Source organism: Mesocricetus auratus, unplaced genomic scaffold (genome assembly GCF_017639785.1).
Source record: "Mesocricetus auratus isolate SY011 unplaced genomic scaffold, BCM_Maur_2.0 Super-Scaffold_100676, whole genome shotgun sequence".
Lineage (NCBI taxonomy): Eukaryota > Metazoa > Chordata > Mammalia > Rodentia > Cricetidae > Mesocricetus > Mesocricetus auratus.
This window is the reverse complement of record NW_024429266.1, coordinates 67,367,748-67,381,148: the sequence shown is the minus strand read 5'-3', so window position 1 is coordinate 67,381,148 and position 13,401 is coordinate 67,367,748.

Below are 13,401 nucleotides of genomic sequence, written 5' to 3'. Positions count from 1 at the left end.
GAAGCAGCCACCTTATCTTAAAAAATGGGGATAAATGGGGCTGGGGAGAAGCTCGGGAATTAAGAGCACTTGCTGTTCTTCTGGAGGTTCTGAGTTCAGGTCCCATCAGACATGCAAGGCAGCTTATAACCACTCCAGCTCCACGGGACTCATTACCCTCTTCTGGCCTCTGCAGGCACCTGCACATGGGTGTACACACACACACACACACACACACACACACACACACACACACATACCTCTTAAAACAGCTTACATGGAGATTATCAAACTTCATGTGAGATTGTTATGAAAATGAAGTCAGATAAAGCCAGCATCATGGGGTATGCCAGCATTCAGTAAATGCTGACAGTTTCTGCTCTTTTTAGCTCCATGCCCAGACCTTCAGATCAATTCTTTCCTGGTCTTCAGTGGGATCATGTTTTTATATAGGTTTTTATCTGTAATGACAAAACACTTTATTTTACATGCTTTTTAGTTGACCTTACCAGTGTATTAGTTACTTTTTTTGCCTACCAATTTTCTAGCTGCTTTTGTTGTTGCTGCTGTAATAAAATGCTTCCTAAAAACAACTGAAGGAAGGGAAGGTTTATCCTGGCTTACAGTTTGAGGGTGCGATCCCTCATAGCAGGATAGTCGTGGAGGCATCAAAGCAGGATAGGCGTGACCGGAGGCAGGAGCATGATGCAGGGGGTCAGAAGCAATGAATGCTAGCACTCAGTTCTCTTTCTCCTTTTAACTCAGTACAGGATCCCAGCCACTCAAAGAGTATATTCCACATTCACAGTGGCTTAATTCATCTCTAAAGTCACAGGTATGCCCAGAGGTTCCATTCCTAGGTGATTCTAGGTCTTGTCAAGGTGGCAATCAGTATAAACCATCGCCACTCTCAGCCTTTTGAGGCATAGTTATCATTTGCAGATGGAAAAATGGATAGAGGTTAAGCTTTCAGGTCATCAGGTTTCTGTAGCAAATCCTTTTACCAGCTGAGCCATCTCCAGAGCCCCATCTAAAAAGTATCCACTTTTAAAAGGCACTAGGTATTTATTTGATTATATATCAGTTTAAATGCTTAGCTAGCTTCCTCAAACATCCTAGATCACCTTGCTAAGGAATGGAACTACCTACAGTGAGCGGAGCTGGATCCTACTATGTCAACTAACAATCAAGACAATTCCCCACAGACATACTTGGACCAGTTTGATCTATGGAATTGCTCAACCGAAGGGCTCCTCTCTTGTGATTTCCAGGCTGGGTCAAGTTGGCAGTTAAAGCTAAGTAGGACAAGTACCTTCCATCTGCCAGGGACCACATAGAATAACCATGTTGCAACAAGACATGTTAAATAGTTTACAGATACCTAATAAAGGTCATTGCTTTCTGGGAAGGGAAGAGCACACCTTTTGGAGAATGACTGCTTCTGACTTGGACATTAAATATAGGGATCTCATTGAGAAATCGGAGGGAGAAGGGGTAAGAGCCATGCCTGGCAGGAGGAAGGTAAACAAAGCAGGCCAAACAAGACTAATAGAATACAACCAAAGCATTAGTGAGAATGATTACGAAGACGACCACCCCCACCCCACCCCCATGCCCTATCCCCCCACTCCACTCCCCTCCCCCGCAGCGAGCAAACAGCAGTTCATTCATCCCTGATTCAGTAGTAGTCTGTTTACTTCTGGCTTGTCAAGTTTTGATTTTAGAGAAAATTGAAAGCATGGAGGTATCTTTAAAAAAAAAAAACAAAAGAAACAAAAAACAGGGCCAGAGAGATGGCTCAGAGGGTAAAGGTGCTTGCTGCTATCTCACAACTGAGTTCCATTCCTGGGCCCCACAAGGCAGAAGCAGAGACACAACTCCTGTCCTCTGACCTCCACACACACACTGTGGTACCTGTATCCCCCATCTAAAACATGCATAAATAAATATATTTGATGACATTTTATTTAAGTAATTAAAAATAGATATTCTCTATGATCCAGCTTCTACCACTTCTGAGTCCCCCCAAGAACCCTGGATTCTACTAAAGGGATGTATGCACATCCATGTTCATTGCTGCATTATTCACAATAGTAGGGAAATGGATTCAGTCTAGATGCCTGTATCAGCTATTTTGCTGTTGTTGTTACTATGACAAAATACTGTGGCCAAAAGCAGCTTAAGGAGCAGTCTTATTTTAGCTTATGGTTCATAATGGTGGGGAAGGGAGAGTAGTAGGAGCAGGAAGCCAGAGGTCACATCTCAACTGTACACTGGAAGCAGAGACAGCAAACTACAAATGGGGTAAAGCAATGAGCCCTCAACAGCTACCTCCAGTGATGTACATCCTCTCTCAAGCCTGTCGGAAGATTCCATAACTTCTCAAACAGCATCACCAACTGGAGACAAAGGGTTCAACCACCTGAGCCTGTGGGGGGCAGTTCACATTCAAACCACTACAGTATCTGTCAACAGATACACAGTGGGCTTCTATTCAATCGTGAAGAAAAATGAAACTACGGAATTTGCAGGAAACTGGGTTATTGGGGTCCATAGGAATGGCTCCACTTCATCTTGACTTAAGGTCAAAGAGATCAAACCCACTATTGCTCTCTCAAGGTTAAAGAACAGGATATTTGACCTAAGAAGTAACTAATGGATATTTTACTTTAACAACAGGATATTTAGCCTATGGGATGGCTATTGTCTATCTTGCCTTAACAACAGGATGCTTGGTTTAGGATGTGGTTACTTGATGTTTTGGGTATTGGGAAGGTAATTATGCTTGTTTGTTCTTTGTATGTTGGTAAAGTCTCTGCCTTCCCCCACATTTGATTGGGGTATATAAAGACTGTGTATAATAAACTTGGGGCTTTTTCCCAGCATTCACTGGCGTGCCCTCCTAACTCTATCTCTTGTCTCTTGTCTGTTTATTTCCTCAATCTACACTCTCCCTCTCAGGTACAGACTGGACAAGTTGACTGGACCCGGCAAAAGCCCCCCCCCATCAAAAATGTGGACTAAGGCAGTGGGTCACTCTGGGAATTATCGTATCAAGTGAGATGACTCGGACTAAGAAAGACAGACACTGCATGTTCTCTCTCATACATGGATCCTAGCTTTCAATATTTATATGTATGTATATGAGAAAGTGACTGCAGGCTAGGAAGCCAGACAGAAGACCACAGAGAGGAAAAGAGGTCTTGAGGAAGAGAAATGAGGGAACAGCTGGAAAGAGGCCACTAGAAGTGGGAGGGCGTGAGGGGCACAGGGTCATTAGGGAAGTAGAAAAAGAAGTAAAGACAATTTTGTTTGAAAATACCATAATGAAACATAAATCTTTGTTTTTGCTTTATTTTTAAGATTTATTTTTTATTTGTGTGTGTGTATGTGTGTGTGTGTGTGTGTGTGTGTGTGTGTGTGGACATGTGTATGTAGGTGCCTGCAGAAGCCAGAAGAGGATATCGGGTCCCCTGGAGCTAGAGTTACAGGTGTCTGTGAGCTGCCAGACATGGGTTCTGGGAACTGAGCTCTGGTCCTCTGCAACAGTGGCAAATGCTCTTCATCACTGAACATCTCTCCAGCCCTGAGACTTAATATTTTCTGCACTGACAAAAATTAATAAAAGGGAGATAAATAAAATGTACGCAGAACATGTTTTCCACTTTTATTCAACTGGGCCTTTCATCTCTCCAGACCTCCCATGTCTCCTGTGATGATCTTTCATGCTGTTATTAAAAAAACATTCATTGTTTGATATTGTTGCTCTTGTGTGTTCTTCCAGATGGTTCTTAATATTATTTTATCAAGCCCATTTCCTGTTTCATCAGCTCCTAGACATTAACTATACAGAAACTGCTCTTCTGCCCCAGGCTCAGTTCTCCTGGGACCTGGACTCTATCCAGACTTGGGCTCAGAAGCCAGCATGCAGCAGGGGCCTGTTTCTGCCTCCCCACCAGATGGTAAGTTCCTAGTGGATGTGGCCAGGGCTTTCCACAAAGCTGCCCACTGGAGGCCTGGCTTACACCAAGCAAACAAGATAGAAGGGGAGAAGGGGGAAGGGAGGGAGGGAGGGAGAGAAGAAAGGAAGGAAGGAAGGAAGGAAGGAAGGAAGGAAGGAAGAAAGAAAGAAAGAAAGAAAGAAAGAAAGAAAGAAAGAAAGAAAGAAAGAAAGAAAGAAAGAAAGGGACCTAACACCGGTTCACTGAAGATAGAGACTACTATTTATGGGTGTTGCTGGGCATCAGGGAAGACAAGTAAGTAGTCCTTTTTTTTTTTTTTTTTTGAGATAGGGTTTCTCTGTATTGCTTTGGAGCTGGCCTGGAACTCCCTCTATAGACCAGACTGGAGTCAGACTCACAGAGATCCGCCTGCCTCTGCCTCCCAAGTGCTGGGATTAAAGGCGTGTTAGTCTTAAGGAGTGAGGAAAATTTATCAAGATCAGAAGAAGTAAATAACCAGAAAGAGAGAAGGCAGGACATATAGTCCATTCTGATCACTTTCAGTCTCCTTCCTCCTTATTACTCCCCCCTCCTTATAAGACTCTTTTCCATATCCACGTTTTGTTTCTGTGACACACTGTGCTTATCAGGGGCTGTCTCTGTGACCACAGGTTTAGGTCTGTATGGTAAAGCCTGGTGATCTCTGTGGTGACTGCATAACTAATGGCTCTCCAAGAACACATCAGTAGCCATAGTTCAGCAGGCAGAAGTAATGCCCTCTGAGGCCCTCCCCATTCATGATTGACTGTTGACAGGCCCAGTATAGTGCAGACCCATTGCAGGCAGTCACAGCTGCTGTGACGTCATGTCTGCACAGGCAGCGCCATGCCCAGAAGCCAGCCTTCCATAGCCCTTCCCCTCATCTCCCAGCTTTTACAGTCTTTCTGCTCCCTATTTGATGATACTCCCTTAGCCGTAGGTGAGGTCTAAAGGTCTTGTTTAGAGCTGAGCACTCAGTGGTCCCTTAGTCCCAGCACCGAGAACAGCCACGTGCCTCTGTGTTTACTGCTGTGCTCCCATCAGAAACAAAGAATCCTTTGCTCTAGTCCCTGCTCACCTAGACAACATCCAAGGCCCTAGAGAAGTACATTTCCTGGAATCAGAGTTATTCAATCCACCATGACATCTGGAATGAAGCGTCAAATAAAAGAACATGAAATGAAGGTGTAGCCTGGGGTCTTCCCACTCTCGTCCTTGTTCCATTCTGCTCCTGGGCTCTCAAGTCATCTCACCAGCCCCTGCCTGTGGCTTTAAGAGAGTCATCTCCCTTCATAATCAGACTTTTGCTTCATCAAGGTTTAAGAAATATACATGGAGACTGATAAAAAAAGTATGTCCACATTAAAAAACTGCACATGTTGATTATAGTGCCATTACTTGTGATTATTTGAAACTTGAAGACTACTTCTCCAAAATACATCTCGTGGTCTACCTTAGCCAGTCACCTCCATCATATTTACATTGGAGATAAATGAGAGGTTGGTTCTTTTGTTTGTTTGTTTTTCGAGACAGTGGCTCTGGAGGCTGTCCAGGAAGGAACTAGCTCTTGTAGACCAGGCTGGTCTCAAACTCACAGAGATCCTCCTGCCTCTGCCTCCTGAATGCTGGGATTAAAGGTGTGCGCCACCACCGCCTGACCTGTGAGGTTGGTTCTTACAATGGTTTTTCTTTATATTTTCTCTCTCTCTCTCTCCTCTCTCCCTCCCCGCTCCCTTCTATTCTTCTCTCTCTTCTGTCTCTGTCTGTCTGCCTGCCTGTCTGTCTGTCTGTCTGTCTCTCTCTCTCTCTCTCGTGTGTGTGTATGTGTGTGTGTGTGTGTGTGTGTGTGTGTGTATGTGTGTGCCCCACAGAACACATGTGGAGATCAGAAGACGACTTAGAGAAGTCAATTCTTTCTTTCTACCATGTGGTCCCAAGGATCAAGCAGGGAACATCAGGGTTGGTGGCAAGTGCCCATACCCATTGAGCCATCTCATCAGTCCCTATGTGTGGTTTATGTCTTTTGTTCAGGGACATATGCCACAGCTTCATCTAACTTTATGTAACTATTTTAAACATATTTGTTCTGTAAAGTTTTCTGCTGAAATTGAATAGTTCAAAGCATACCCCCCCTCTTCTGTGGGTAAAAGCTTGCTATTGATGCTGACCCACCCTTTGCTCTATCTAAGGAAATAGTTCTTAGTGCAGTACAGGGTCCCAGCCTCCTCACTGCTGGGTTTTGGCTTAGTTGAAAGGTAGGAGGAGATCATTCATCTAGAAAAGCAGCAGACCTACCTCCAACCCACTATCAATGTAATGTTAGTGATCAGATGGAGACAGCAGACAGTTCAGGAAACATCTAAGCATAATTGCCATTTATTTTTCCTACTGCGTGGGTGCTGGAGCTAATTTGTTTGTAGGAATGTAGGGAGAGATAGTGCCTTAGAGTAATTGTTCCTCCTCCTACTGTCTCCCAGTTTTAATTAGCAGAGCAACTCCTTTCCCTCCTTCTCCCCAGCTGCCTTGTGTTCTGTATCCGAAAGTCATTTTTTAAATTTCCAGGCATTCAAATACAGCTCTGAAACATGCCATTTCCTCACTAAGAGCAGCAACCACCAAGAATGGAAGGTTTTCCGGAGTCAACGGTGGTAATCAAGAACAGTGACTTGCTGTAAGGATCCAGTCCACTCAGGTCATCACGACACACACCTTCTCCCCAACCCTTCTCCTATCCTGCTTCACAGCAATTTCTTCTTAAACAAAAATTCCAACACAGAAGAAAATGCCTTAAGACACAGGGAGGCTCACAACAATTCAGGGAGGAAACAACTCAATAGTGCCAAGGAAGTCCCTAAAATCAGCTAGATTCACTGTGCTCCTCCCTCCCCAAGCATGCATGAGCAGTTGGGGAGAGGCGGGGCTCTGCAAATGCCACAGCCAGCAGAGTAATGATCTGTGTGAGGCAAGAAGAAAGTCTGGCTCAATATGACTCAGTAGCCTGAGTTGGTTCTAGAGTCTGACACTGGGTGGTTTATTTTAGGCATCTTTAAATACCGTACAATTTAGAAAAAAAAAGTTTCCTAATGCAACGCAATCCCCATGTGTACAAGGAGACATAATTACACCAAAACCCTTCTCATAGCACATATTACTTCTTCCATGAAGATGGTTTCTAGAGACAGGCTACACGTGTTAACTTAAGGGTTTGGGGGAAGACCTGATGTGGTCTCAGTCACACAGATAGCATCAAGATCTTCTAGACTATTAGCCACCTCCCATTCTGGCTGTGGGGATTGAGGGGATCCAGGTGTGGCCTGGCCCTACAGTTAGTAAAAGAGTTACCTAGGTCATTAGGCACCTCCATTCCCAGTCTTCTGGGTGAAAAGCAAGTTATACATACTTTTCTTTGAAAAGACCACCCTGCCTGTTTAACATCCTTGGTTTCCCCAGTGTTATCTGTGAGCACAAAGGCCTTTGCCCTCTCAACAAGCAGTGAGGACTACTGAAAAACACTACAAGAAGCTCAGACCAACTTAGCTGCCTGGAAGAGGCAGAGACCAGCTGAATGGCCAGGACACACTGTCTTATCTAGAAAACTTCCCAGCCTGTTGAGCTGCCAGTAAATTCTGCAGTGAGTGTCAGGTTCCTAGTTCTCATGAGCCATCACTCTTGTTAGAGTGGGTTTTTGGTAATGCAATTGTCTTTGAATCAATTCAATCAATAAAATGCATTGGTACATACACGGATAGGGCTTAACACTGGTGTCGCCATCTTGTCTCAGTCCACTGACGAGTTGGTAACAAGATGGATGTGTCTTGACTCCTCTGATGGACATACCCGTAACACGAATATGTAACACGGATAAATAAAAGACCAGGTTCAATCTGAAGATCAGGGAAGCAAAGCAGATGGATACTAATTTCTTACCTCTACCTCAGGCTGAATGGGCTGATCCTGTCTTTATGAGCTCTCACCAAGTCTCAGACTGTAACCCTTCCTCATCGTGACTGGAGAATGAATGCCTCATACTGACTCCTTGCTCCTGTCTTTTATACCCCTCTAGTGCTGGGATTAAAGGTGTGAGCTGTAATTCTATTTTAGACTGATTCATTCTTGTGCAGGTCTGAGTGGCCTTGGATTTACAGAGATCTGTCTGCCTCTTAATCCTGAGTCATAGGATTAAAGGTATGTACCACCACCTCCTAGCTTTTGGCTGCTGGATTAAAGGTGTGTGCCTGGCTTCTATGGCCTGTGGCTGACTTTGATCTCTGAATTCTCAGTCTAAATATAATAAATCACAAATAACATATCACTGCACATACCCTGCCTCTTCTGAATTCACAGTTTTGCACCAGGCTGCGTGTTCTGGTGCCCTTATTTGGAAACTGTTCAGGCTGCAGCCAATCAGGGACTGACTAGCCCACCTCAATCTTGCTCCTTTCCTACCCACCAAAGCTCACTCCTGTGACTTTCCCCAGGGCTGCCCTTTCTTGCCATCCTGTGTGGAGCCTGATAGATTTAATAAAAGCCTGTCAGCTCCTGGTTAGTTCCCCCTGGTATATTTTTTGTCTTATACCAAGTTGGACTTTGGTGATGTTCTTACTTTGCTCTCCATCCAGGACCAGAGGTATTCTATTTTGTTGGGGTTTTTTTTTGTTTTGTTTTGTTTTGTTTTTTTGGTTTTTCTGAGAAAGGGCTTCTCTGTAGCTTTGGAACCGGTCTTGGAATTTTCTCTGTAGACCAGTTGTGGAATTCCATTCTTGTACCATTTAGTCTTCCTGCCCACTGCCTGGGTCCTGTTGTCACTTTCAACCCCCAAATAACACACAAGACACTATATTAATTATGAAGCTGTTGGTAGTTTGCTCGGTTTCTTATTGGCTAACTGTGACTTGATTACTAACCCAGTCTCTTCACTACATTTCCCAGAATCCTCCTAGACTCCTAGTCTCACTTATCTTGATTCCCTATTGGCCAACAGTGCTTTATTGACATATACACAGAATGACTTCCCCTATCACATTCATTTAAGTAGGAGGACTAATAACGAGAGACCAGGCTGATGTTTACTTTTCTAGAGTGAACAGGCAAACAGAAAGTGGTCCAAAACTGGTCCTCAGAGAGGAATCTGTCTTCGATAGCCTCTGAAGCTTTTTATCAGCACTGCAGCCAGAAAAATAGAAACAGCACGATGATGTTTGCTAAGTTTCATAGACAGATGTGTATCCTTCCAAGGTGCCACTTGCTGATCAAGGGTGGATCTATAAAGTTTTAAAGAAAAGCATAGAATGGTTTTCGAAGATGTTTTTGTTTTTATTTTATGTGCATAAGAGCTTTGCCTTTGTGATCGTAAGTGTGCTGTGTGTGCCTGGTTCCCAACGAGTCTGAAAGAGGATACTGGGTGGTTGGAACTGGAATAAAAAAACAGTTCATTCATGGGCTGGAGAGATGACCCAGCGGGTGAGAGCCCTTGCTGCTTGCTCTACCAGATCTGAGTGCATTGCCTAGCACCCACATCAGTGACTCACAATCCCCTGTACTTGAAGTCCCAAGGGATCCCAGGTCTCTAGCTTTTGGAGGCATTTTCACTAAAGTACACATGCTACCCCCACACACACACACACACACACACACACACACACACACACACACACACACACACACTTAAAATAAATCTAATTAAAAAAAAAGAAAACCTGTTCACTTGCTATTCTGCCTCATACTCTGTGATGAATGTCTGTCCGTCCCTTCCTCCTACCCTCCCCACTCCAGTTCTATCCAGGATCCCTGGAGCAGAAGACATTTTCATTTCTGATAGCCCTAGACATTTGTTTCTCCCCCCAGGAGAGAAATTCAAACTTATGACCTGAGGAGAAGGGCCTTGGAAAGCCCATTTCCTTGCTGTGATCTCAACTGGAAGGAGAGAGGGATGCTTCCCTCTATGCATCATCCTGGTGGCTGAACTGTCTCCCACCTCTGCTTTCTTTTCCACGTCTCTCATGTCTGGTTCAGACCCACCTCCTCAGAAACAAGCTCACTCCTGCAGGTAGCTCAGTGAGCCACTACCAGGTCTCCTGCTGGGAATTTCCCCTACGTGTACAATTTTGGATTCTGACTTGCTCCAGGCATATTATTTATCTTGCAAAGTCTATACTTCTATCTATCTTCCTTGGCACCTATGGAAAGATGGACTCTGGAAACTCTTCCTTCAGGCTCACCTTTGCCCCTAAAAGTAGGGCTTGGGGCTACTGAGATGGCTTAGTGTTGAGAGTACTTTCTGTTCTTAACCAAGACCAACGTTTAGGTTTCAGCACCTGCATGGGATGGCTCTCATATGCCTTTAACTCTAGCTCCAGGGGATCCAACACCCTTTTCTGGCTTCTGTGAGTACCTGAATTCAGTATACATACACACACACACACACACACACACACACACACACACACATATGCTGGCCTTGATCTCACAGAGATCCACCTGACTCTGCCTCCAGAGTGCTGGGTTTAAAGGTGTGTGCCACCACTGCCTAGCTTAAAAATAAAATACTTTTTAAGTGGTTTGTGTGTCATTCCTTAAGCACTGTCCATCTTGCTTTTGGAAAAAGGTCTTTCACTAGCCTGGAACTCTAAAATTCTTTTGGTCTCTGAGGGGTACAGAAGACAGAAAAGACTTTCAAAGTTCATTGTCTTTGCTTGGCTATTAATTTGCCTTCATCTTTTTCATATGCTTGCCCAGTGATGATGACCCAGTGCTTTATCTGCCAGTTCTGAGTGCAGAAAGAATGGGAGGGAATTCTGGGAAGTCCCACAAGCTTGGAGGCCAATGCCACCTCAGCAGGCAGCCAATAGACCACCTGAGATCATGACACTTGTCTTTTTTTAAATTTGTACTTATTTTGTAGATTTATTTACTTCACAGTTTATTTTATTTCATGTGTATGATTGGTGTGCCTGCACATGTGTGTACCATGTGCATGTCTGATGCCCATGGAGGTCAGAAGAGAGTATTAGATCCCCAGGAACTGGAGTTACAGATGGTTGTGGACCACCATGTCAGTTCTTGGCCTCAAACCCAGGTCTCCTACAACAGCAACACATGCCTTCAACTCCTGCCATCTCTTCACCCCATGCTTTGATGCTCCTCACGCAGCTACATGACCTGTGTAGAGGGTGCTGTGGGGGCCAGAATAAGCAATGTCCCTCATGGGCCCATGTGCTTGAATGGTTGCTCCCCAGTTTTTCACTGTTCAGGAAGATTTTGGGACCTTTAGAAGGCTGAGCCTTGCTAGTGAAAAATATTTCACTGAGGGTGGGCTTTGAAGGTTGATAGCCTAGGGCTACTTCCTGTACTCTCCCTTTCTGCTTCCGGTGTGTAGATGAAATGTGATCACTCTACTTCCTGTCAGGTCAGACTCACACTCCTGCTGCCGTACCTCCTTCTCCAGGATGGACTGTGTCTTCTCTAGAGCTGTGAGTCAAAATAAGCCTTTCTTCTCTGAGTTGCTTTGGTCAAGGTATTCTAACACATCACCAGGAGAGTAATTAAATCAGATACCCACCTTTGACAGGGAGTCACTGCCTTGTTTCACTCTGCTCCCAATTAGACCCATCAAGAGATGTGGGAGGGAAGAAGAGTGGAGAGGAGAGGGGAAGGGAAGTGGGAGGTGGCCAAGTTATCAAAGCACTTGCCCTGCAAGCAGGAAGGGCTGAATTTGACCCAAGAACTCATGTAGAAGAGCTTGGTGTCTTAGTTGCTTTTTCTTTGCTGTGATAAAATACCCATGCAAAAACAACTTAAGAGAGAGTTTATTTAGGTTCACAGTCATGGTCACAGTCCATTGTGGAGGGAAAGAAACATCAGCACCGATTAGAGGCAGCTGGGCACTTGGCATTCAGCCAGGAAGCAGAGAATGGGGGATGCTCATGTTCAGCTCACTTCCTCCTTTTAATACAATCCAGGATTCCAATCCAGGGAATTGTCACCCACTGTGGGTGTGCAAAGCCCCATCTCCCAGGTGATTCTAGAGCTCATCCAATTGCCAACTGAGTTAACTATCACATTACTTATGGTTGGCACATGGTTGCTATTCCAATGCTGGGAGGGCATTGGATAGGTGGATCCCTGGAGCTTGTTAGCTATAGACAGCCTGTCAGCCTAGCCACATTGGAGAGTTCAGGCTAGTGAGAGACCCTGTTTCAAAAAAACAAGGCAGTCAGAGCTTAAGGAAGGACAGCCAAAGTTTCCCTCTCACCCCCCACATGTACACTATTACGTTCATGAACGCATGTGTATACAGAGAGAAATGGAAGAGCCTTAGCCCCTTCCTTCTTCTCCCTCCACTCTTCCCACCCCCTGCCCTGCTTTTTTAGGTCGTCACTGTTGACACTGCTACTCTCTTAAAGGATTGAAGAATTTCTCAGTCTGACAGCTGGGAAAGCTGTAATAAACCACCCTCCACCCATGACTGCTTCTGGAATCACAAAACCTTCTAGGAGTGGTTGATCTGCTGTAACACAGGATATAAAACCCAGGACATTTTTTTTTTCTGGGTTTTCAAGACAGGGTTTCTCTGTGGCTTTGGAGGCTGTCCTGGAACAAAGCTTTTGTAGACCAGGCTAGTCTCAAACTCACAGAGATCCACTTGCCTCTGCCTCCCGAGTGCTGGGATTAAAGGCGTGCACCACCAACGCCCGGCTAACCCAGGACATTTTTTTAAATCTTTTTTTTTTAAATTTAAATTAGAAACAAGCTTGCTTCACATGTCAATCCCAGCTCCCTCTCCCTTCCCTCCTCCCCCGCCTCCCACCAATGCCCAGACCCCCACCCAATCCCCACTCAGTTCCCCTGGGAGGGTGAGGCCCTCCATGGGGGGTCTCCAGAGTCTGTCATTTCATCCAGGGCAGGGCCTAGGTCCTCCCCCATGTGTTCAGGCTGCGAGAGCATCCCTCAATGTGGGATGGGCAGCCAAAGTCCATTTGTACGCCAGGAATATATACTGATCTACTACCCAAGGCCCCATAAGATTACCTAGGCCTTCTCACTGCACCCACATTCAGGGGGTCTGGATCAGTCCCATGTGGATTCCCAGTCATCAGTCTGGGGTCCAAGAGCTCCCTCTTGTTCAGATCAGCTGTCTCTGTGGGTTTCACCAGCCTGGTCTTGACCCCTTTCCTCATCACTCCTCCCTCTCTGCCACTGGGTTCCAGGAGTTCAGTTCAGTGTTTAGCTGTGAAAATCCAGGGCATTTTACTCCTCCTTAAGATGAATCTGTAGGGTCATCCCACTTCAGAATGTCCTCAAACTTCTGCTGAAATAGTGTCAGAGCTCAGCTTCTCCCTTGGGCTTAAACCTTCCTTCACTCTCTGTAGCTGACTTCCACCCACAAGAAACCAAGAAATTAATTAATCTGAACATGTGTGTTCTAGGGACCCTGACCTGCAAT